The sequence below is a fragment of the Ursus americanus genome, chromosome 1 (genome assembly GCF_024610735.1).
Source record: "Ursus americanus isolate L20-20 chromosome 1, mUrsAme1.1.p, whole genome shotgun sequence".
In the NCBI taxonomy this organism is placed as follows: domain Eukaryota; kingdom Metazoa; phylum Chordata; class Mammalia; order Carnivora; family Ursidae; genus Ursus; species Ursus americanus.
In genome coordinates, this window is record NC_142127.1 from 10,031,583 (window position 1) to 10,054,240 (window position 22,658).

At 37.6% G+C, this 22,658-nt stretch overlaps 1 protein-coding gene and 1 pseudogene across 15 annotated transcripts in view; one reads left to right on the forward strand and one right to left on the reverse strand.

The window, feature by feature from the left end:
* PTPN4 (protein tyrosine phosphatase non-receptor type 4) overlaps nt 1–22,658 on the reverse strand; it is a 206,984-nt gene that overhangs the window by 129,821 nt on the left and 54,505 nt on the right. The gene's annotated exons all lie outside the window — the stretch shown is intronic.
* On the forward strand, nt 8,059–21,362 carry LOC123796611 (nucleoside diphosphate kinase B pseudogene; annotated as a pseudogene).

Here is a 22,658-nt window from a genome sequence, read left to right on the forward strand (position 1 = left end):
TAAAAAATTCTACACACAAATTGACCCACGCAGTTCAAACCCATGTTGTTCAAACATCAACTATGCTACTTTAATTTGTATATATAAAACATAATAACAAGAGCAACCACCAAAAAGAGCTATGCAAAAACATACTCTCAAAAACACTACAATAAAAATGAGATTCTAAAAAATGTTCACATAATCTATTAGAAAGGGAAGAAAAAAAAACAAATTAAAAAATATAACAGACAGAAAGCAAGTAATAAAATAGCACACCAAAGCTCTAACATACAAATAATTACATGAAAATACATGGTCTAAATAGATGAATGAAAAGGCAGAGACTGACAGAACAGGAAAAAACCATGATCTAACTACCTACTATTTACAACAAACTTAAAACTTCAAATATAATAATATATGTAAATTGAAAGCAAAGGGATAGGAAAAGATATATCATGCTACCATCAATTTTAAAAAGTACACTTGAGAGCAAATAATTTTACCAGACAGAAAAAAGGACATTAGAAAATATTTATGCACAAAGAACATAGCTGGAAAGCAAATGAAATAAAAATAGAGTGGAAAGAAAATTAGAAAATAGAAAAAGCACAAATGTAACTGGCAATGTCAAATATCTAGCAATTGCTAGAATTATTAAATAGAAAATTAGCAAGAATATAGAAGAATTCTACAATACATCAACTAACAGGATCCAAATGACATGTATAGGACACTCTCTAGTTAACATCAAAATACTCATTCTTTTCAATTGTCTATGGAACATTCATAAGACAGGCCATATCCTGGGTCATTAAATAAACCTTACCAAATTGAAAACTAAACTCAGTGCTCTATAATCATAATGAAATCAAGCAGAAAACAGTAACAGAAATTTAAGAAAAAATTAGAAAGGAAAACACTTGGAAATAAAAGAACACATTTTTCAATACTCCACAGGATAAAGAACACTCAAGAAAATAACAAAGAACAACAAACTGGAAAAAAGAAAATGACGTATCAAAATTTGACTGTGGGATATGGCTAAAGTAGTGGTGAAAAGATAATTTATGACCTAAATGTTTACATTAGAAAAAAGGAAAGGTCTCAAGTAAATAGCCTGAGCGCCCTCCTAAAGAAAACTAGAAAAAGAGCAAAATAAACAGAAAGGAGGAGTAAAATACAGGTAAGAGCAGAAATCTATGTAGTGGCACCTGGGTGGCTCAGTCGGTTAAGTGTCTGCCTTCTGCTCAGGTCATAATCCCTGGGGGTCCTGGGATTGAGCCTCTAGTCAGTCTCCCTGCTAAGTGGAGAGTCTGCATATCACTCTCCCTCTGCCCTTCCCCCCTGCTTGTGGGCATGCCCTCTCCCCTCCTCCAATAAATAAATAATATCTTTTAAAAAAAAAAAAAAAGGAAATCTATGAAAATCTGATTCTTTGAAAAGATTAATAAAATTGAGAAACTTCTAGCAAGACCAGTAGAGGAAAAAAAGAATACACAAATTACCAATTATAGAATTAAAAGTAAGGATGTCAAAGGATGTCACTACACACTCCAAAAACATTTACAAGGTTAGTAAATAGAGAAACATACCTATACACATACATCTGACAATTTGGATGAAATAAACTAATTCCTCAAAATGCAAAAACCTACTAAGCTAAAGGAAGACACTTAACCAACTGAGCGACCCAGGTGCCCTGCATAATTATTTTTTAATGATACTATACTTTTAAAAAAACTCTTAACAAACAAACAACACACACACACACACACACACACACACACACACACCACCTCAAAACTGAAGTCTCCTGGGCCTAATGATTTAACTGAAGAATTCTAAGAAACATTTAAATAAGAATTAAGAACAATTCTACTCAGGGTGCCTGGGTGCTCAGTCAGTTGGGTGTCCCACTCTTGATTTCAGCTCAGGTCATGATCTCAGGGTCATGGGATTGAGCCCCGCATCTGGCTCCACACTCAACGTAGAGTCTGCTTGTCTTTCTCCCTCCCCCTGTTTGCACTCTCTCTGTCTCTCTTTCCAATAAATAAATAAAAGTTTTTTAAAAATTATTTTAAAAAAGAACAATTCTACTCAACCCACCGCCAGAAAATCAACTTGCTCCATGAAACCAGTATACGCAAACATCAAAGCCAAAGTACAAAAAAAGAAAACTGTAAGCAAATATTCCTCATGAACATAAACACAAAATTCCTCAATAAAATATGAATAGATGGACTTAAGCAATCCTCAAAGGATTATACACAATGACTAAGTGAGGTTTTCCAGAGATGCAAGGCTGGTTCGATGCTCAAAACCAACCAGGTAATGATACCCTGAAAGCAGTTCCATTGACCTAGTACCCAGCAAAACAACTATTGCTAAGGAAAATAATTAAAAAACAAACAAAAACACACACAAACCCCAACAATGTAAACTCTCAGGGAATTGTAGTAAGAGGATAAAACAAATAAAACAGGATTTATTCAAAAAACTGTACTAAATCTTGGTAAGAATAGGAAGAGTCTGTGGCACTTGAGCCATGATCCACTTTTTCTCTCTTCCTCCCAGGCCAATACTATATAAGCTCCATTCCAGTGTGGCCAACAAGATGGGAATCCCTCTATTCTTAGATGCTAGTCAAGTGATACAGAATCTCCACAGAAGGGGCAGGCCACCAGCATTTCTCATGCATCTCAACTCTGTGTTAGAGATTTTTTTTTTTTAAAGATTTTATTTATTTATTCGACAGAGATAGAGACAGCCAGCGAGAGAGGGAACACAAGCAGGGGGAGTGGGAGAGGAAGAAGCAGGCTCATAACAGAGGAGCCTGATGTGGGGCTCGATCCCATAAAGCTGGGATCACGCCCTGAGCCGAAGGCAGACGCTTAACCGCTGTGCCACCCAGGCGCCCCTGTGTTAGAGATTTTTAAACAGAGGATGGTGTGGCCAAGAAGCTGGAGGCCTCCACACAGCCCTCACTCCTAGGGCAGAAACTAGACTCAATTGCAGAAAGTAAAAAATACTGAAGCCATAAAGCAAATGTCTTTGCCTAGGGTCAGAAAAAGAGTAAGGAAACAGTTGAGGAAGAACCATGGCATGTACCAAAATCCCCAGTAGGTCGAACAATGACTGCCAAAGAAGGCAATAAAATATATTGGGTAATTGAATAAGTGAATGACAAATCGGCCTACACAAAAAAATTTAAGTTTATAGGGCTTTTAAGTCCCTTTGCAAGCATTCCTGATTCCTCAGTTTTTCTGACTTCATAAGAGGACCAGTTAAACAAGGCATTTGAGAAAATCTCTAAAGCACAAGGGATAGTGCATCTGCACAGAAACTAACTCACTAGAAACAGTTGCTTTAAAGATGAAGAAATTGCTCCTAACAGAACTTATCTAGGTTTACCACTAGAACTTTAAGTCAGTAACAACTGCCATGCGAAACTGAGATTCCTATTGGCAGACCAAGCACAAGGACAGATGTGTTAGACAAGTTTATAAGAAAATACCAAGCAGCAGCACTACAAAACCTATGGCAGAGAAAAATCCTTTGAAGGGTAGTACAGTAAAATGGAAATACTAAATGGGCCACATTCTTATTTGGCCAGTTAGTATGTAGCCAGTTCATCAACTCTAACCTATGGGAATAGACTAGTTCATCTGTGTATTGAGGGAGGAAAGGCCAAATTTAGGCTTCCTGCTTCAACCATAGTGGGTGTAATGGATCCACCAGACCCACCCACCTCCCCACACAAACATGTTGTGTATGTGTATCTTCATGGCAGAAAAAAAAAAAGGATTCCACACTTTAAAATGTCTGAAAACAACTAAATTAGATGATCTCTGAGGTCCCTTACTTCTAAAGATGCTCTCCTGAAGATGAAAAAAGGGATGTTTTCACGTAAGAAAAAGACAATTATGTAACAGGTAAGCAGGCTGGAACACTTAAGGGCTGCCGGAAAGAGTTATTTTCATAATGTTTAGGTCAAACGCATACTGCTCTTAGAGGATGGACTTTGATTATACCTGGATGAAGCATACACGATGAAAAAGGATTTTCATTAGGAGCCTGAAGTGAGGAGAGATTCTTAAGAGACAACATAAACTTTAAGAGATAACATATAAACACACACTGATTTTGACAAGAAATGGAGGTAACTTATTGATGGACAATGTAAAATTTAGTAGGGGGCTTAAGGTTTCTTGTTTTTTTTAACCTTTTTCTTTTCTTTTTTAAAGATTTTATTTATTTATCAGAGAGAGAGAGCATGCACACAAGCAGGGGGAGCAGCAGACAGAAGGAGGAGAGTCTCCCCACTGAGCAAGGAACCCGACGGGGGACTTAATCCCAGGACCCTGGGATCATGACCTGACCCAAAGGCAGATGCTTAACCAACAGAGCCACCCAGGTGTCTCAACAGCTTCTTTATTCTGCCCGGAATGAATTTATAAAACAAAAGGAGGGAAACAAATGTTATGGTACTCCATTTAAACTATGTCTTCTACAGCTAAAAAACTGCTTTTTTTTTCCTATACAGAAGTTAGAGAAAAGGTTTTGCATAAAGAGGAAGGAACCTCAAGAAGTAAATATTATGGGGGCGCCTGGGTGACTCAGTTATTAAGTGTCTGCCTTCGGCTCAGGTCACGATCCCGGTGTCCTGGGATCGAGCCCCACATCTGGCTCCCTGCCCGGCGGGGAGCCTGCTTCTCCCTCTCCAACGCCCCCCCCCCCGCTTGTGTTCCCTCTCTCACTGTCTCTCGCTGTCAAATAAATAAATAAAATCTTTAAAAAAAAGTAGTAAATATTATGGCTAGCAAAATGAGTAATAATTAACAACAGAGACAGACAACACCTTCTGAATACTTGCTATGTCAGACACTATTGTGAGTGAACATGTATTGATTCATTTAATTATCATAAAAATCCTATGAGGTAGGACCTATTAAGACTCTTAATAGATAAGGAAACTGAGATACAGAAAATAAACACATACTTCTAAAGATCACACAGGTAGTAGCAGAACTTACATTCTACCAAGATTATCTGGCCCAAGAGCCTATGCTTACAGCCACCACAAATTATTTTGTCATTATCAACAACGGAAGACTACTTATACTTAGTTTTCCTTAACTGAAAGGAAAAATTTTTAAGCTGAAAATACACAACTGCTTTGTACAACCCATTTAAAACTACCAACTTTCCTTTCCAGCAATATGGCAGAGCAGATAATCTAAGAACTTTCTGCAACAAAATCCCTAGAGATGCTGGATAAAATGTAATAAACATTCTTTTAATTGTATATCTGGGCTGAAAAGAAGTCTACAGCATGGAGAAAGGAGGAAACAGAAAACTTAAAACCTGTGCTAGAACTGTCATGGAAAGAATTGTTAAAGAATGAGGAGTTGTGGCGGCTGGTAGGCTCAGTCAGTTGAGCACCCAGCTCTTCAGTTCGACTTGGGTTGTGATTTTGGGGTTGTGGGATTTAGCCCCAGGTCGGGCTCCTCAATCAGCAGGGAGGAAGATTCACTGTTCGGAGTGATGAAAAAGTTTTGGAAACAGACAGTGGTAATGGCTGCAAAACAATGTGACTGTAATCAATGCAAATGAATTGTACTCAAAAATGTAACTCAAAAATGGTTAAAGTGGTACTCAAATGTACTCAAATGTACTCAAAAATGGTTAAAGTGGTAAATTTTGTTACATATATTAAAATATTCAAAAATTAATATTGCAATATACCAAAAACCACTGAACTGTACAATAAAAAGGATGAACTATACACTTTAAATGTGAAAATATATCTCAATAAAGCTGTTAAAGCATACACAGTACATAGTTGACAGGTCCTACAAAGAGGAATTGACAAATATTTCCCACGCAGGAGATTTTTAGCAAAAGTCAACAAACTGGCAAACCATATAAAGAGTGAGATTAAAAACTGGAAATGTAAGTGATCAATAATTATATGGGAAACACCACCACCAAAGCACAATAAAGTTGCAGATAGTGGACATTCTTGTCTTGTTTCCAGTGTTAGGGGAAAACTTTCAGTAGTTCATTTTTAGGTATGATGTATGCCTTAGGTATCTGTAAATATCTTTTAGCAGTTTACGGAAAATCTTTCCTATTCCTAGTACACTAAGTTTTTGTTTTTTAATACGTTGGGGAATTGATCATATGGATTTTTTCCTTTATACTTTACATTCTTGAAATTAACCTAAATTGGCATAAACATTTAAGAGTATTTTTGTATATGCATATATTAGTTTTAATTTATTAATAATTTATGTGGAAAATTGCAAATTTTGTTCATATTAGTCTATAATACTCCTTTATTATATAATGTAGCTGTTAATATCAAAGTTACACCAGTTTTGCAAAATGAGTTGTGAACTGTTCCTTCTCTTTTTATTCATTGGAAGAGTGAGATTGGTGTTATTTTTTTAAATGCTGAAAAAATTAATTAGCAGAAGGTAAAACCACAATATTACAACTCAAGCATCAAAATGGCTGAAATGTAAAAATACCAAGTGTTGTGATGTAATGAGCACTGGGTGTTATATAAGATTGATGAATCACTGAACTCTACCACTGGAGCCTGTAATACACTATATGTTAATTAATTGAATTTAAATTTAAAACATTGTAAAAAAATAAAAATACCAAGTATTGGTGAGGATGTAGAACACATGTAACTCTCATAAACTGCTGGAGGAAGTTTGACCCAGCCTTTCCACTCTTAGATATTTGCCCAACAGAAGTATGTATATATATTCATGAATATATACATGTATAAGAATTGTTCAGAGCTACAGTATTCATAGGAGCCCCACAGTGTAAACACACCAAGGGTCCACAAACAATGGATCGGATCACTTTTGGTATACTTGTACAGTGATATCTCACTATCTATTGCTTTAGGGCGAACACACCGAAATATTGTTTCAAGAAGTATTAGTATCGGGGCGCCTGGGTGGCACCGCGGTTGAGCGTCTGCCTTCGGCTCAGGGCGTGGTCCCGGCGTTATGGGATCGAGCCCCACATCAGGCTCCTCCGCTATGAGCCTGCTTCTTCCTCTCCCACTCCCCCTGCTTGTGTTCCCTCTCTCGCTGGCTGTCTCTCTGTCAAATAAATAAATAAAATCTTTAAAAAAAAAAAAAAAGAAGTATTAGTATCTCTCATGCTTCTGTGGGGTGATGGGCCCAGCTTTGGTTCTTACTTGTGGTTGCAGTTAGATGGCAGCTAATAAATTCATCTGAAGTTTGACAGTACCATAATGTACAAGATGGTTCATTCACATTGTTGGCAACTGGTACTGACTGTTGGCTAAAATATCACCTGGGGCTATTAACTAGAGAGCCTACATATATGGCCTCTCCATATGGTATAGACTTCTCACAGCATGACAGCTGGATTTTGAGACTGTTCCAAGAGTGTGAGTTCTAAGTGACCCAACTAGAAGGGGGAAGGCTTCATGTTACTGGTAGTCACAAAGAGTCTCTTTGCTGCCATGGACAAAAGTGAATCACAAAGGCCAGGCAAAATTCAGGGGTGAGGAATTCTGCAATAGCATGAATACTAAGAGGTACAGTTCTTTGGGGGGACATTTTTGGGGACTGGTTACCAGAAATGGAATATTATACAGAAAGGGGGGGGATATTTAGGTTGAACCATATATGAAACTGCTGACACTGACTTACAAAAACAGCAATTTCAAATGATTTATTCTAATAACAGTAAAAACAAAACTAATCTATGTCAGTCTGGTGACTGCTTTGGACAAGGAGTGAAAAGTAACAAGGAAGTACAAGGGATACTTCTAACATATTGGTAATATTCTATATCTTGATCCAATGGTGGTTTCACAGATTTCACTTTGTAATTCTTATCAATCTTACATTTAAGATTTTTTTTTAAGTAGGCTCCATGCCCAACGTGGGGCTTTGAACTCACAACCCCAAGATCAAGAGTTGCATGCTCTACTGACTGAGCCAGCTAGGCGTCCCAAAGATTTGATTTTTATTGTATGTATGTTATACTTCAAATAAAAAGTTACTTCTGCTCCTCATGACTACCAAGACCCTCAATGAAACACCAATTCATACTCGTTTAAACTGGGAAAATTTTCTGTTTTACCAAGGAAAATTAGCAAGTGAGTGGCCCAGTGGGGACTCTAATGTATTTTTTTTTTCTTTTAAAGATTTTTTATTTATTTGTCAGAGAGAGAGAGAAAGAGAGAGAGTACATGCGCTCAAGCTGCAGGAGCAGCAGGCAGAGGGAGAAGCAGGCTCCCCGCTGAGCCCGACGCAGAACTTGATCCCAGGACCCTAGGATCATGACCTGAGCCAAAGGCAGACGTTTAACTGACTGAGCCACCCAGGTATCCCATCTAATGTGTTTCTTACCGATGCACACAAAACTTGCAAATTTTATCCTTTGCATAGTAGAAACCCCCTATTTCAAAATTAGTCCCTAAAACATCTTACTTTCCTTCTTTGCTTTCCTTTAAAGGTGAACTAAAACAGATTTTTTTCGCAGGGAGATGAAAAATCTGTGCACTGATCTGTCTTAATTCAGTCATTCTCATTTATCCAATGTTATTAATATGCAAATGCACAATGCAAACTACCAACTTAAGAAGAAATGTTTGTGTATGGGGGTGTGCTAAGGGGCAAAACAAAATCTCTTGACTCTTAACTTTCAAAAGTAAGAACACCCAACTGATGAAAAACTGCAACTAAAAGAAAGTTCTTTCAAAAATGAATGTATAAATCAAAAAAATTTCATTTACACTAACTTTAGAGCAGTTTCTCAACCAACCTGGCACTGATGACATTTTATGTCAGATAATTCCTGGGGCAGGGGTCTGTCCTATGTATTATGGAATGTTTAGCTGCATTCCTGGTTTCTACCCACTAGATGCCAGTAATTCCTATCCAACTGTGACAACCAGAATGTTTTGACATTGCCAAATGTCCCTTGGGGGAGGGAGCAGGTACAAAATCAGCCCCATTTGAAAATTATCACCATAGATGTACAAGGGCTCAAAACCTCTTGCTAAAGACAACACCTGTAAGACTATAGATTAGTTTTTCATTCACTTTTAGAAAAATACTAAACAGAAAACCTATTCTATGTAAGTGAGAACATTAAATATAATACAGCTGGGATCTAACATAGATTTTGATTATGTCCCACTTAGTATATGCAATGAACAAATAGGAAAATGTGCTCTATAAATAATGGCTAATTATAGAATGTTAATGAGGTCAAGGCAGTCTTCAATCCCTCCTTTTTCTATAAGGACAGAGACCAGAGACTACATACAACCAAATCATCATGTGTACTCTTGTAAAATATAGATTTCCGAGCCCCAAAACAGACCTAGGAAATTGAGGTGTGGAAATAGCAATCTGAACTTCTAATAAGCCTTCCCTAAGAGCCCACCATTAAATTCCTATGCATACAAAAATATAAGAAAAACAGCACCATGGGGCACCTGGGTGGCACAGCGGTTAAGCGTCTGCCTTCAGCTCAGGGCGTGATCCCGGCGTGATGGGATCGAGCCCCACATCAGGCTCTTCTGCTAGGAGCCTGCTTCTTCCTCTCCCACTCCCCCTGCTTGTGTTCCCTCTCTCGCTGGCTGTCTCTATCTCTGTCAAATAAATAAATAAAATCTTTAAAAAAAAAAAGAAAAGAAAAGAAAAACAGCACCATGGACTATCTCTCATCTTTCGTGACCACAACTTTTAACATATTTTTAATCTGTGTCACTGATCAGAAGAAGATACAGAGAAGGAACAGACCAGTCAACTGATAGCAGATGGTGAGGAAGATAAAAGCATCAGTTTGAAGAGTCAGAGGGCCAGGATTTTGGTCTCCGTCTACCACTTACTTGGCCTTGTAGCTATGAGCAAAGCACAAACTCCCTGGGTTTGAATTCTCTGTGAAAAAGAGGTAATTGTCATACTACATTGTTATTGACAAAAAGAACCAAAAACAGATGTGAAAGGTCTAAGGAAATAATACAGCATGATTATGAAAGTTTACTATTATCTGACAGATATTTAGTACTAAGCTACATCTAAGAACAGAGCCATATTCAGTAAAATTATCCAATAAAATATTAATTTGGATATATAAAAAAAGCTGTTTCTAAAGAAACATATCCTAAATATTATTCAAACAATAGAAAATAAAAGTATATCCATGAGGTATCTAGGTTAAACAAGAGAACATACAGAGAAGCAGGAAAATTTGTACAGATGAGAAGCTGAGAGTCAGGCAAGTGTCACTTTATAGAAACAAGTATGAAAGTAGGAAAGATCTTATACAACTACCAAAGAAAAACTTGCTCTAGTATAATATAGCTAAGAAAAGATTTATATTCAATTTCTGGTGCAGACCAACATAAAATAAGCACACTAGAAGCTACTTTTCTCATTGACTACAACTAAAGACTCAAGATAAAAATATATAAAGCAATTATATGAGTAATCCAAAAAGTAAATTACAGCACGCAGAGTGGAGAGGCAAAAATCACAATCTGAGGTACGGTGAACTTTCCAGGTTTTCTTTTGTTCTCCTTTCCTTAATTTTCTTTACTTAAACCTTTGACTCAAAGATGGGTTGAATTAGGGAACTACACAGTAGGCATGGGCAGCAAAACAGACAAGGGAAGCCCAATTTTCTGGTAAGAGAACCAGAGAAGGAGCCCTATGAACTGAATGAAGTGTTGGGGGAGGGCACATTTCTCCTCTCTACTAGCTTTGCCCCAGGGACAGCCCGTCATGTAATGACATGGCCATGGTGCTGATACTGTGGGGACTAAAACTCCGAAGAGAACACCCATGTCTGCATAGAAGAACCAGAAAAAAGGGTTTTTTGAAGAGTAGGGGAGTAATCTCTGCTTGTTTTTTATACTTCACTTTTCTCTCACCACTACACTCTATGGCAATCCTACAGGACTGCCCAACACAGAAGGACTGCACTACACAGAAAAGAATCTCATCCTTCTGACTAATTATGAAAAGTGGCCACCAGAAGCCAGAAAATGTGCAGAAAAGCCTGCAAAATATAGGAGAATATAAATCCACATAAGTCTTGGGCTCGTGCCAAAGCTGTGCGTGCGCTGAATACACCCAAAGAACCACAGCAGTGACTGAGAACTAAGCTATAGCGTCAGCCTCAAAGTAGCCCTCCAATGCCGCATGCAACGTCAGACCCAAAGATCACAGCAAAGGATTTAGAACTGAATTCATGTTGGAACCACTACCCCCAAAAATGAGAAGAATTTGAGTACTGGGTTAATCTCCCACTAAAATAACAACAAAATTACTATTATATAATGGATTTTAACAGGACACAGAGTCTCATAAGATTCCAAAATGTCCAGGATACAGTAAAAAATTACTTGGTACACTAAGAACCAGAAAACTCTAAACAACTTTCAAGATAAAAGATAGTCAATTAATGAATACTTTGAGATGATTCAGATATTGGAATTATCAGGCAAAGACTTTAAACATACATAGTACAACCATCCTTCATGAGTAAGGAAAGTGAACATTCTTAAAATGAAAGAATATCCTCTAGAAAAAATATATACATACACACATACATATATATATATATATATATATAACTGGAAAGTCAACCTGAAGGTTATAAGTAACATACCTAATCTGAAAGAAAAAGTTTTTATAAAAAAATGAACAGACTCAGGACAAAACTTAAAATTCACATTACCAGGATTCCTGAAGATGACAAGAAAAATATTTGAAAAAGTAACAACTGAAAAGTATCCTAATTTGTTCAAAGAAATGGATTTAAAGATTAGAAAATCTCAATTAAATAAAACCAAGGCCAGACCCATCAAAATCAAACTGCTAAAAGTTAAACTCAATTTTTTTTAAATTTTAAAGGAGGGCATATTTTAAAAATATTCGTTTCATATAGGGAAATAGTAATTTGTATGACTGCAGAGTTTGGATCAAAAACTATGGAAGTGGGGGGGCGCCTGGGTGGCGCAGTCCTTAAGCGTCTGCCTTCGGCTCAGGGCGTGATCCCAGCGTTCTGGGATCGAGCCCCACATCAGGCTCATCCACTAGGAGCCTGCTTCTTCCTCTCCCACTGCCCCTGCTTGTGTTCCCTCTCTTGCTGGCTGTCTCTCTCTGTCAAATAAATAAATAAAATCTTTAAAAAAAAAAAACAAACTATGGAAGTGGGGCACCTGGGTGGCTCAGTTGGTTAAACGTCTGCCTTAGGCTCAGGGCATGATCCTGGGGTCCTAGGATCAAGCCCCACTCAGGCTCTCTGCTCAGAGGTGAGCCTGCTTCTCCTTCTTCCTCTGCCACTTCCCCGCTCGTGCTCTCCTCTCTGTGAAATAAATAAGATCTTAAAAAACAAAACAAAACAAAACTATGGAAGTCACAAAACAGCTGAACTACATATTGAAAGTACTGAGAAAAAAGAGCTATCAACCTAGATATCTATATCCACTGAAAATATCCTTCAAGTATAAGACAACTCAAAACATAGTCACACAAAGGAAAATTAAGAGAACTTAAGAAATTCTTCACCAACTGAAATGAAACCACAGGGAAATCTGAAACTTCAAGCAAAAGGAATGGTAAATATCTGGGTAAATATAGGGGTGCCTGGGTGGCTCAGTCATTAAGCATATGCCTTCGGCTCAGGGGGTGATCCCAGGGTCCTGGGATTGAGCCCACATCGGGCTCCCTGCTCTGCTGGGAGCCTGCTTCTTCCTCTCCCACTCCCCCTGTTTGTGTTCCCTCTCTCACTGGCTGTCTCTCTCTGTCAAATAAATAAATAAAATCTTAAAAAAAAAAATCTGGGTAAATATAAAAAACTATTTCCTCCTACTAAATTATGGGGCACCTGGATGGCTCAGTCGGTTAAGCATCTGCCTTCGGCTCAAGTCGTGATCATGGGGGTCTGGGATCAAGCCCGTCATCGGGCTCCCTGCTCAGCAGAAGTCTCCTTCTCCCTCTCCCTCTGCCACTCCCCCTGCTTGTGCTCTCCCTCTTTCTCTCTCTCAAATTAAAAATAAAATAAAATAAATTATGTAAAATATACATTAGTTGAAAGTAAAACTTAAGCATGTTTGGGGAGATTTCATTCTATGTAAAATTAATATATATGACAACCATAACCAAAAACGAGGGAGGGAATAGGGAACTGTATGCATGGAACTATACAGTTTTACTTGAAGTGGTAAAACGTGAAATCTAAGTACACTGCAAAAAGTAGGTATATATATTATAATCCATACAGCAGCCTTGAAAAAACAAATGAAAAAAAAAGATACACCAAAACGGAACACTAAAAATATTCAAATAATCCAAAGACAGCAAGAAAGGAAGAAGAAACAAAAAACAGAAGGAACAAACAAAACTTAAAAATGGAAGGACTAAATTAAATGAATTCAATAATTTCATTACATTTAAATTGAAAGACATTGTCAGATTATATTTTTAAAGAAGACCTAATTATACACTGCCTACTAGATTTCCACTTTAACATAAAAATGTACACACATTAATATAATAATAAAAAATGAAAAGAGATACAGGATACAAACACTACTCAAATGGAAAATGAAATACACTACCTGACAGAGTAGATGTCAGAATGAAGAAAATGACCAGGGATAAAGACGGACATTACATAAAAATAAAAGAGTCAACTCAGCAAGAAGAAATAACAATCATAAATGGGTAATACGATAACAGAGGTAATACAAATACATGAGGTGAAACTAACATAACTGATACACAAATGTTCAATTATACATTTATAGTTGAAGACTTTAACATTCCTCCTTGAAAAACTGATAGAGCAAAGCAAAGAGAGAAATCAGCAAGGATGTAAACACTATGAATCAATTATCTAATTGACATTTATAGGCCTCTCCATGCAAAAAGAGCAAGATGTACATTTTTTTCAAGGGCTATACCATTCACCAAAAAAAATGCCATAAAACTTACCAATTTAAAATAAACCTTACAAAAGCAAACCTTAGCAAATTTAAAATAACTGAAATCATACCAAGCACATTCACTAGACATAATGGAATTAAAATAGAAATTAAAAAGAGAGAGGGGATTGAAAAATCCTCTGAAAAAATCCTCAAATATCTGTAATTCAACATACATGTAAATAACCCATAGGACAAAGAAGTATCAATACAAATTTAAAAATATTTGGAACTGAATGAATATGAAAAGACAACATATGATACTTTGTAGGATGTACAGCTAGATCAGTGCTTGAAGAGATAGTTATAGCATTAAATGCTTATATTAGAAAACAAAATATTTCAAAATAATAATCTACATGCTTGTTCCTTGAAAAATTAAGAGCGTAAATAAAACCAACGTGAAAGAAGGAAGAAAATATTAGAAATCAATGAAATTTAAGAGATAAACACTGACCGAATTCAATGTAACCCAGAACTAGTTAATTTTTAAAAATCAATAAATTTGATAAACTTTTAGCCAGAGTGAAAGAGGAAGAGAACACCCAAATTACCAATATCAGAAATAAAAGATAGGCAATCAATACAGCTCCTACAGAGAATAAAGAAACAAAACAATTTTATGCCATAAAGTTGACAACTTAAATGAAATGAACCAATTTCTTTCTTTTTTTTTTTTTTAAGATTGTATTTATTTATTTGACAGAGAAAGAGACAGCCAGTGAGAGAGGGAACACAAGCAGGGGGAGTGGGAGAGGAAGAAGCAGGCTCCCAGCAGAGGAGCCTGATGTGGGGCTCGATCCCAGGACTCTGGGATCATGCCCTGAGCCGAAGGCAGACGCTTAACGACTGAGCCACCCAGGCACCCCCAATTTCTAAAAAGACACAAACTGTTAAAACTCAACAAGAAAAAACTATATAATTTGAACAGTCCTAAATCTATTAAAATGTACTTTAATTTATAGTTTAAAACATTTCAACACGGAAAACTACCAGGAAAAGATGATTTCAGTGACAAATTACACCAAACATTTAAGAAAGAAATAACAATTCTACACCATCTTTTCCAGAAAGAGAAGAGGAAGAAACATTTTCCAATTCATTTTGTGAGACTAGCATTAACCTGATACCAAAAACACATACAAAAAATACATCAAAACGTAACTACAATGTAGGAATACATACCAACATCTCCCTCAGCACAGACATAAAAATTCTCAACAACATATTAGCAAACCAAATCCAGCAATATGTAAAAAAAATCATGCACCATAACCAAGTAGTGTTTAGATCATGAATTTAAGGTTGATTCAACAATCAAAATTCATCACTGAAACTCGCCATGTTAACAAACTAAAGAAAAACCAATGATCACAAAGAAGAAAACATTTGACAAAACTCAATATCCAGTCATGATATACACTTTTGGTAAGCTAGGCATAGACAAGAAATTCCTTAAGCTGATAAAGAGCACCTATAAAGTAACTATAGCCATCAACATACTTATTGGTAAAAGACTAAATGCTCTACTTCTAAATCAGAAAAATGACAAAAATTTCCACTCTTACCACTCCTATTCATTTATTACAGTCACTGCAGTAAGGTAAGAAAATTAAATAAAAGGCATACAGATTGAAAAGACAATTTTAATTCACACATGTAAAAAATTTCATGCCATCTACAAAAAATATCTCTTAGAACTAACAAAGGAGTTCAGTTGCAGGTTATGAGCTAAATATACAGCATCAATTCTAGATCTATATACTAGCAATGAATTAGAAATCTTAATTTAAGAAAAGATTACAATATAGGACAGCACAAAAAAAATTAATCACTTACGTATAAGTCTAACAGAGTTTCTGTTTGGGATGATAAAAAAGTTCTGGAAATGGATAGTGGTGATGGTTATACAACAGTATGAATATATTTAATATACTAAATTGTACCCTTAAAAATGTTAAATTAGTAAACTTCATGTTATCTATTTTTATCACAGTAAAGAAATCTTTTTTTTTTAAATGACTTTATTTGAGAGAGAGAGAGAGAGAGAGCACAAGCTGGGGGAGATGGAGAAGTAGGCTCCTAGCTGAGCAGGAAGCCAGACTCAGAGCACAATCCCAGGACCAGGGGGATCACGACCTGAGCCAAAGACAGACGTTTAACCAACTGAGCCATCCAGGCACCCCACACCAAGGAAATCTTTAAAAAGATTTTTTTAAATGGGCAAAAGTTTTCAACAGAATTTAGAATGGACCCAAAATGTTATGTAGTAGGTGATGAGGACACTAATCAAGGAGAAACAATATGATTAGATGGGGAGATGACAATTAACTGTTGAATACGCTGAATGTAAAATAATATTCTGGTTATGTACTGATGACTAACAAATCACATCAAAACAGTGGGTTAAAACAATAACAATAATTTATTTTATTAAGGATTCTGGGATTTCACTGGGCTCAGCTAGGTAGCTCCCACTCAATAGTGAATCTCATGTGGCTACGGTAACATGAAAGTTGAAACTCATGTCATCTCAGAGCCTCTTCACTCACGTGGCTAAAGTCTTGCCTTGGAAGACAAACCGGAATTCCCTAGGCATCTATGTGTTCTCTCCATGTGGTCTCTTCACAGAATCTCCACAAGGTGGTTCAGGATAACTGGACTTCTTACATGGTATCTGAAAGCTCTCCTAGAATGAACGTACTATAAAACACCAGCAGAAGCTGAATGGTCTTTTCTAACCTCAACTGAGAAATCCTACAACACTTTTTCAAACGGTTTCTATGGTGCAGTGGGTCACTAAGGCCCAGCAAGTTTCAACTGGAGGGAATTATCGACCCCTTCTTATGGTGGGAGAAATTTCAAGGATTTTCTGAACATGGTTTTAAAACATCATGAATACCTCTAGAATCTTTAGCAGACAGTTTGAATTGAGAAAAGGTATTAGGACTGGAGATAATAAGTATCAGAGTCTTCCGAAACCAGGAAAGAATGAAAGACACAAAAAACAATACTAAATCCTAAAGGAACATCAATATGAACAAAACTGATTAAGATACAGAATGTGATCAGAGATACGAGAGCTTTCCTTAAAAGAAGAAGGTAACAGTTCTAACTGTTAGAAGTCAAACACAGTAAAAGCCTCAAGAAGCTAGTTAATTTCTTAACTACATGATAAGCTGTGAGGAAGCAGTTTAAGTAGAAGAATGAGGGCTGAGGCAAGGCTGTGGTATCTATTTTTTATTTTTCAACCTTTATTAAACTATAATTGACAAATAAAATTGTATATATTTAAGGAGTACAATGAGATGCTTTGATATACATACACATTATGGAATGATCAGACTGCAATATTAGATGCTTGATGACAAAGTAAGATGACTCGTTACGGTCTGCCAAAAAGCACATAAAACAGAAATGGGAAGGGGAGGTAAAATGAAAAAATAAACACTTGATTTGAATGCAAATTCAAGGACGTAATTTCAAATTTCATTGTAAACAATCATCCATTTTTCTTATTCTTATTAAGGGAAAAGAATTAGCAACTTACACTGCTTACTATGTTAAGGCAAATTAGTAACCTTCCAAAACAGAGAACATCAGATCCAGATGGGTTCACTGGTGAATTATACCAAACACGTAAGAAAATTATATCAATTTTCTACAATTCCTTTCAGAGGGTAGAAGCAGAAGGAATACTTCCAAACTCACTCTATGAAGCCAGCATTACATCTCCATCAGAGCTCTGCATGACCAGGCACGTTGTCAGTGAGCAGTAATTTTGAAAGACATCTTTTTCTCTGAGCAGGTCTCAATAATGGGCTTAAAATGTTCACTAAACCATGTTGTAAACAAGTGTGCTATAATCCAGGCTTTGTTTTTCCATTTATGGATCACAGGCAGCGTAGATTTAGCATAGTTCTTAAGGGCCTGAGGATTTTTTGAATGACCAATGAGCACTGGCTTCAACTTAAAGTCATGAGCTGCATTAGCCCCTAATAAGAGACTCAGCCTGTCCATTGAAACTTTGAAGCCAGGCACCGACTTCTCTCAAGCTGTAAAGTCCTAGATGGCATCTTCTTCCAAAAGAAGGCTGTTTTGTCTACCTTGAAAATTTGTTGTTTAGTGTAGCTATATTTTCATTGAGTAGCTAGATCTTCTGGAACAACTGGCTGCAGCTTCTATATCAGCAATGGCTGCTTCACCTTACACCTTTACATCATGGAAACAGCCTCCTTCCTTAAATCTCATGAAACTACCTCTAAGCTTCAAACTCTTCTTCCACAGCTTCCTCATCTCTCTGAGCCTTCACAGAATTGAAAAGAGTTCAGGCTTTGCTCCGGATTAGGCTTTGGTTTAAGGGAATGTTGAGCCCGGTTTGATCTTCAACTTTCTCCTTATCAGCAATAAGGGCATTTCACTTTCTTATCATTTGTGTGTTTACTAGAGTAGCACTTTTACTTTCCTTAACGAATTTTCCTTTGCATTCACAACCTGACTAACTGGTGCAGAAGACCCAGCTTTCAGCCTACCTCAGCTTATTACATACCTTCCTCACTAAGCTTAATCAGTTCCAACTTCTGATTTAAAGTGAGAAACATGGGCGCATGGGTTGGTTTAAGCGTCCAATCTGGATTTCTGCTCAGGTCATGATCTCAGGGTCATGAGATCGAGCCCCATTCCCTTTCCCTGTGCCCCTCCCTCCACTCCCACACACACACATGCACAGTCTCTCTCTAAAAAAAATAAATGAATAACATGAGAAACATGCAACTCTCCCTTTCACTTGAACATGCAGAGGCCATGGTAGGGTAATTAACTGTCCTAACTTCAGTATTCCTACATTTCAGGCAATAGTGAGGCCCAAGGAGAGGGAGAAAGAAAAAAGGTAACAACTGGTCAGTGGAACAGTTAGAACACACACATTCAATGAATTAAGTTCACCATCTTACATAGGTGTAGTTCATGGCACCCCAAAACAATTACAATAGTGACATCAAAGATCACCATAACAAATATAATAATAATGAAAAGGTTTGAAATATTTCAAGAATTACCAAATGTGACACAAAGTCAGCAAATGCTGTCGGAAATATGGGGCCAACAGACTTGCTCAACTAAGAGTTGCAACAAACCTTCAATTTGTAAAAAAAATAGTATCAGCAAAGAGCAACAAATCAAAGTGCGATAAAATGAGGTATGCCTATAATTTGAAAACACAGATAAAAAAGCTACAGGAAGAAAACTAAGCATATTTTTAAAAAGAGGCAATGAATTATTCTAAGAAAAACAAAATACAATAAAAATATACTTGGCTTGGCTTTCCAGTAAATTAACCTGAATAATCATAAAGATGTAAAAAATGACACGAATTATGGCAAAAATTGCTAATTGCCCACATCATACCCATTTTCTCTCATTTCTTTAAAATAAAATTCCAATATTGTTTGGGGTAGCAACAATATCTAAAACACCCAGCACGGGGGTGCCTGGCTGGCTTAGTCAGAAGAGCATGTGACTCTCAATCTCAGGGTCGTGAGTTCAAGCCCTTGAAAAAAATAAATAAAGTAAAATACCCTGCCCTTGCAGCTCCAATGAGGGCATGTGACTAAATTTTGGCCATTAAGATGTAACTAGAAGCTACAGGATAGAATTTATAAGCAGCCCTCCTTAAGATTGGGGAAGAAAACTGGGATGTGCCCTTTCTGCTTCTCCATTTTCCCCTACTATAAGCAGAAAGAATTAGGGGTTCCTGGAAAAATAAAGAGAAACAAACTTTCTTGACATAAGAAAAGTCATTTTAGGCTCCCAGCCATCTTGTGAAAAGATTTAAGAGCAAAGAGCCACTATCAGGACAGGATATAACCTAATCATATCAGGGGAAATAAATCAATGGTAAAATTCCCAGTGCCACTTCAAAAGTTAAGATTGACCTGATACACATCCTTGAGTTATCTTTGCAGGATCTAAACCTCTCTGAGCATTCAGACATGGACCAACTGGAGCCAGAGAACTGATGATTGCTGGCCCTCATGACTTTGACCTGGACTCAGACCCTTGGATGACTTCTTCCCCTCTTCCATACTGTACTCCCTATTGTGCAAGCCTCTTCAGGAATATGTGCACACCCTTAGCTTAAAACTCCTCAATTTTGTTGTTCAGGAAAAACTGCTTTGGGAATGTCCCCCAGTGTTCTCCTCCACTTATTTCAAGTAAAACCCTTTCTTTTCCTATTCTTTGGCTTAATTATGTCTTTTGGTTTAATAATCACCAAGAGGCAAACCCAGTGTTGGGTAACACTGCCACCTACCTAAAAAGCTGACAGTGTGTTCGAGCTCTAAAAGCTCTCTTGGATCATTAAGTGATCTTAGGTACACAGCCATGCTCTCGGGGAAGCAAAGGACAAACAGGGAGCCTGACTCCTTGGTAACTATGAAGTTGCTATCCCATTCCTGGACCGTCAATCTCTAGGATTCTTTTATGTGAAAGAAAAATGAACTTTTAGCTCCTTTACGTTACTGTTATTTCCAGTTTCTTTTATTAGAAATGTAATTCTGACAAATATAAAATAGAAAGATAAATAGCAGAGGGATAGACAGAAAGATAAATAGATACACAGATTTAACTAAAAATTATGACAAAAGAATTTGGGGGGGCCTGAAGATGTAAAATGGACTAAATATTAAATCCTCATCTTGCATAATAGGAAGTCAACATAAATAATGTCCAAAAGAGACTGGGGAAAAGAGTGGTAAAAAATAATAATTATGTCCAAAATAAAAAACATAAGCCAGCACAGAAAAATGGGAGTACATGCCTAAAATACAACTCCAAAGGTATTTGGAAACTAGTACTAAAAGAGTGGGAGTGGATTCCAGCCCCACCAAGCAAGGAGCACACAGCCAGCATCCTGGCCATCGCCGATCAGGAACATACAGTTATTGCCATCAAGCTGGATGGTGTGTAGTGCGCCCTGGTGAGTGAGATCATCAAGCACTTCGAGCACAAGAGGTTCCACCTCGTGGCCATGAAGCTCCTACGGGCCTCTGAGGAACTCCTGAAGCAGCACTCTATTGACCTGAAGGACCACCCATTCTTCCCAGGGCTGGTGAAGTACATGAGCTCCAGGCCAGGTGTGGCCATGGTCTGGGAGGGATTGAACGTGGTGAAGACAAGGCGAGCAATGCTTGGGGAGACCAACTCAGCAGATTCTAAGCCAGGCACCAATTGAGACTTCTGCATTCAAGTTGGAAGGAACAACATTCATGGCAGCAATTCAGTAAAAAGTACAGAGAAAGAAATCAGCCTATGGTTTATACCTGAAGAACTGGATGACTACAAGTCGTGTGCTTCTGACTGTATCTATGAATAAAAGGTGATCAAAGCATCAGTCTCCTGGGGCACTACTTGATGTGTCCCTAGACACAGCTCTTCAGTCCACTGACTTGAAAGTAACAGAATCAATCTTTCTTTTCTAAAACATACTTACCAATAAAGCCTTGGGAAACTGGATAAATAAATAAATAAATAAATAAGTGGGTGGGAGCATGACATTAAGCTTTCATTATATACGCTTTGTCCTGTCTGGCTTTGAAAAACTATTTAAAATTGGATGTTACTACTTAGATAAAAATTAATAACTGAAATATTAACTACTGAATAATTTGATCAGCTACCACAAAAATGTAGCACTAACATGAAGAAATGACCTTTTCCGGGTGCCTGGGTGGCTCAGTCAGTTAGGCGTCTGCCTTCAGCTTGGGTCATGATCCCAGGGTCCTAGGATCAAGTCCCGCATTGGGCTCCCTGCTCAGCGGAGAGTCTGCTTCTCCCTCTCCCTCTGCCCCACCCCCTGCTCATGCTCTCTCTCACACTCTCTCTTAAATAAATAAAAACCTTAAAGGGGAAAAAAAAAAGAAATGACCTTTTCCAAACATAAGTCTGGCCTTTACCCTTCACTAATGGGAGGTGATCTCTAGACCCTTGGAATGTTCTACTTGACAGGAATGTCTTTATTTGCCCGGGGCCTTGGTCACGTGACAAGCCATATCGCATCAGTTCTAACGTCCAGAGAACTGGAGACTAAGAATATTAGCATGGACCTCTGGAAGAGGTTAAACATTAGGTCATTTAGGCAGGGAGTATGTGATCAAGTCCCAGTAAAAATACAAAAAGCTTGGGGAGGACTCCCTGGTTCGAAACAGTCTGTAAGTATTGTCACACATGGTGGCCAGGAGAAGGTAACATCTTTTATGACTCCGTGGCAGAAGAGGTCTTGAAGTTCTTGGTTTTTTTTTTTTTTTTTTTTTAAAGATTTTATTTATTTATTTAACAGAGAGACAGCCAGCGAGAGAGGGAACACAGCAGGGGGAGTGGGAGAGGCAGAAGCAGGCTCATAGCGGAGGAGCCCGATGTGGGACTCGATCCCGGTACGCCGGGATCACGCCCTGAGCCGAAGGCAGACGCTTTAACGACTGCGCTACCCAGGCGCCCCGAAGTTCTTGGTTTTGACTCCTCCTAGACTCTGCCCAATCCATCTCTTCCCCTGGATGATCTTAATCTGTATCCTTTCCCTGTAACAAACTATAACCATGAGTATAAGAGCTTTCAATGAGTTCTGTGAATCCTTCTAACAAATTACTGAAACTCAGGGTGGTTTTAGAAATCT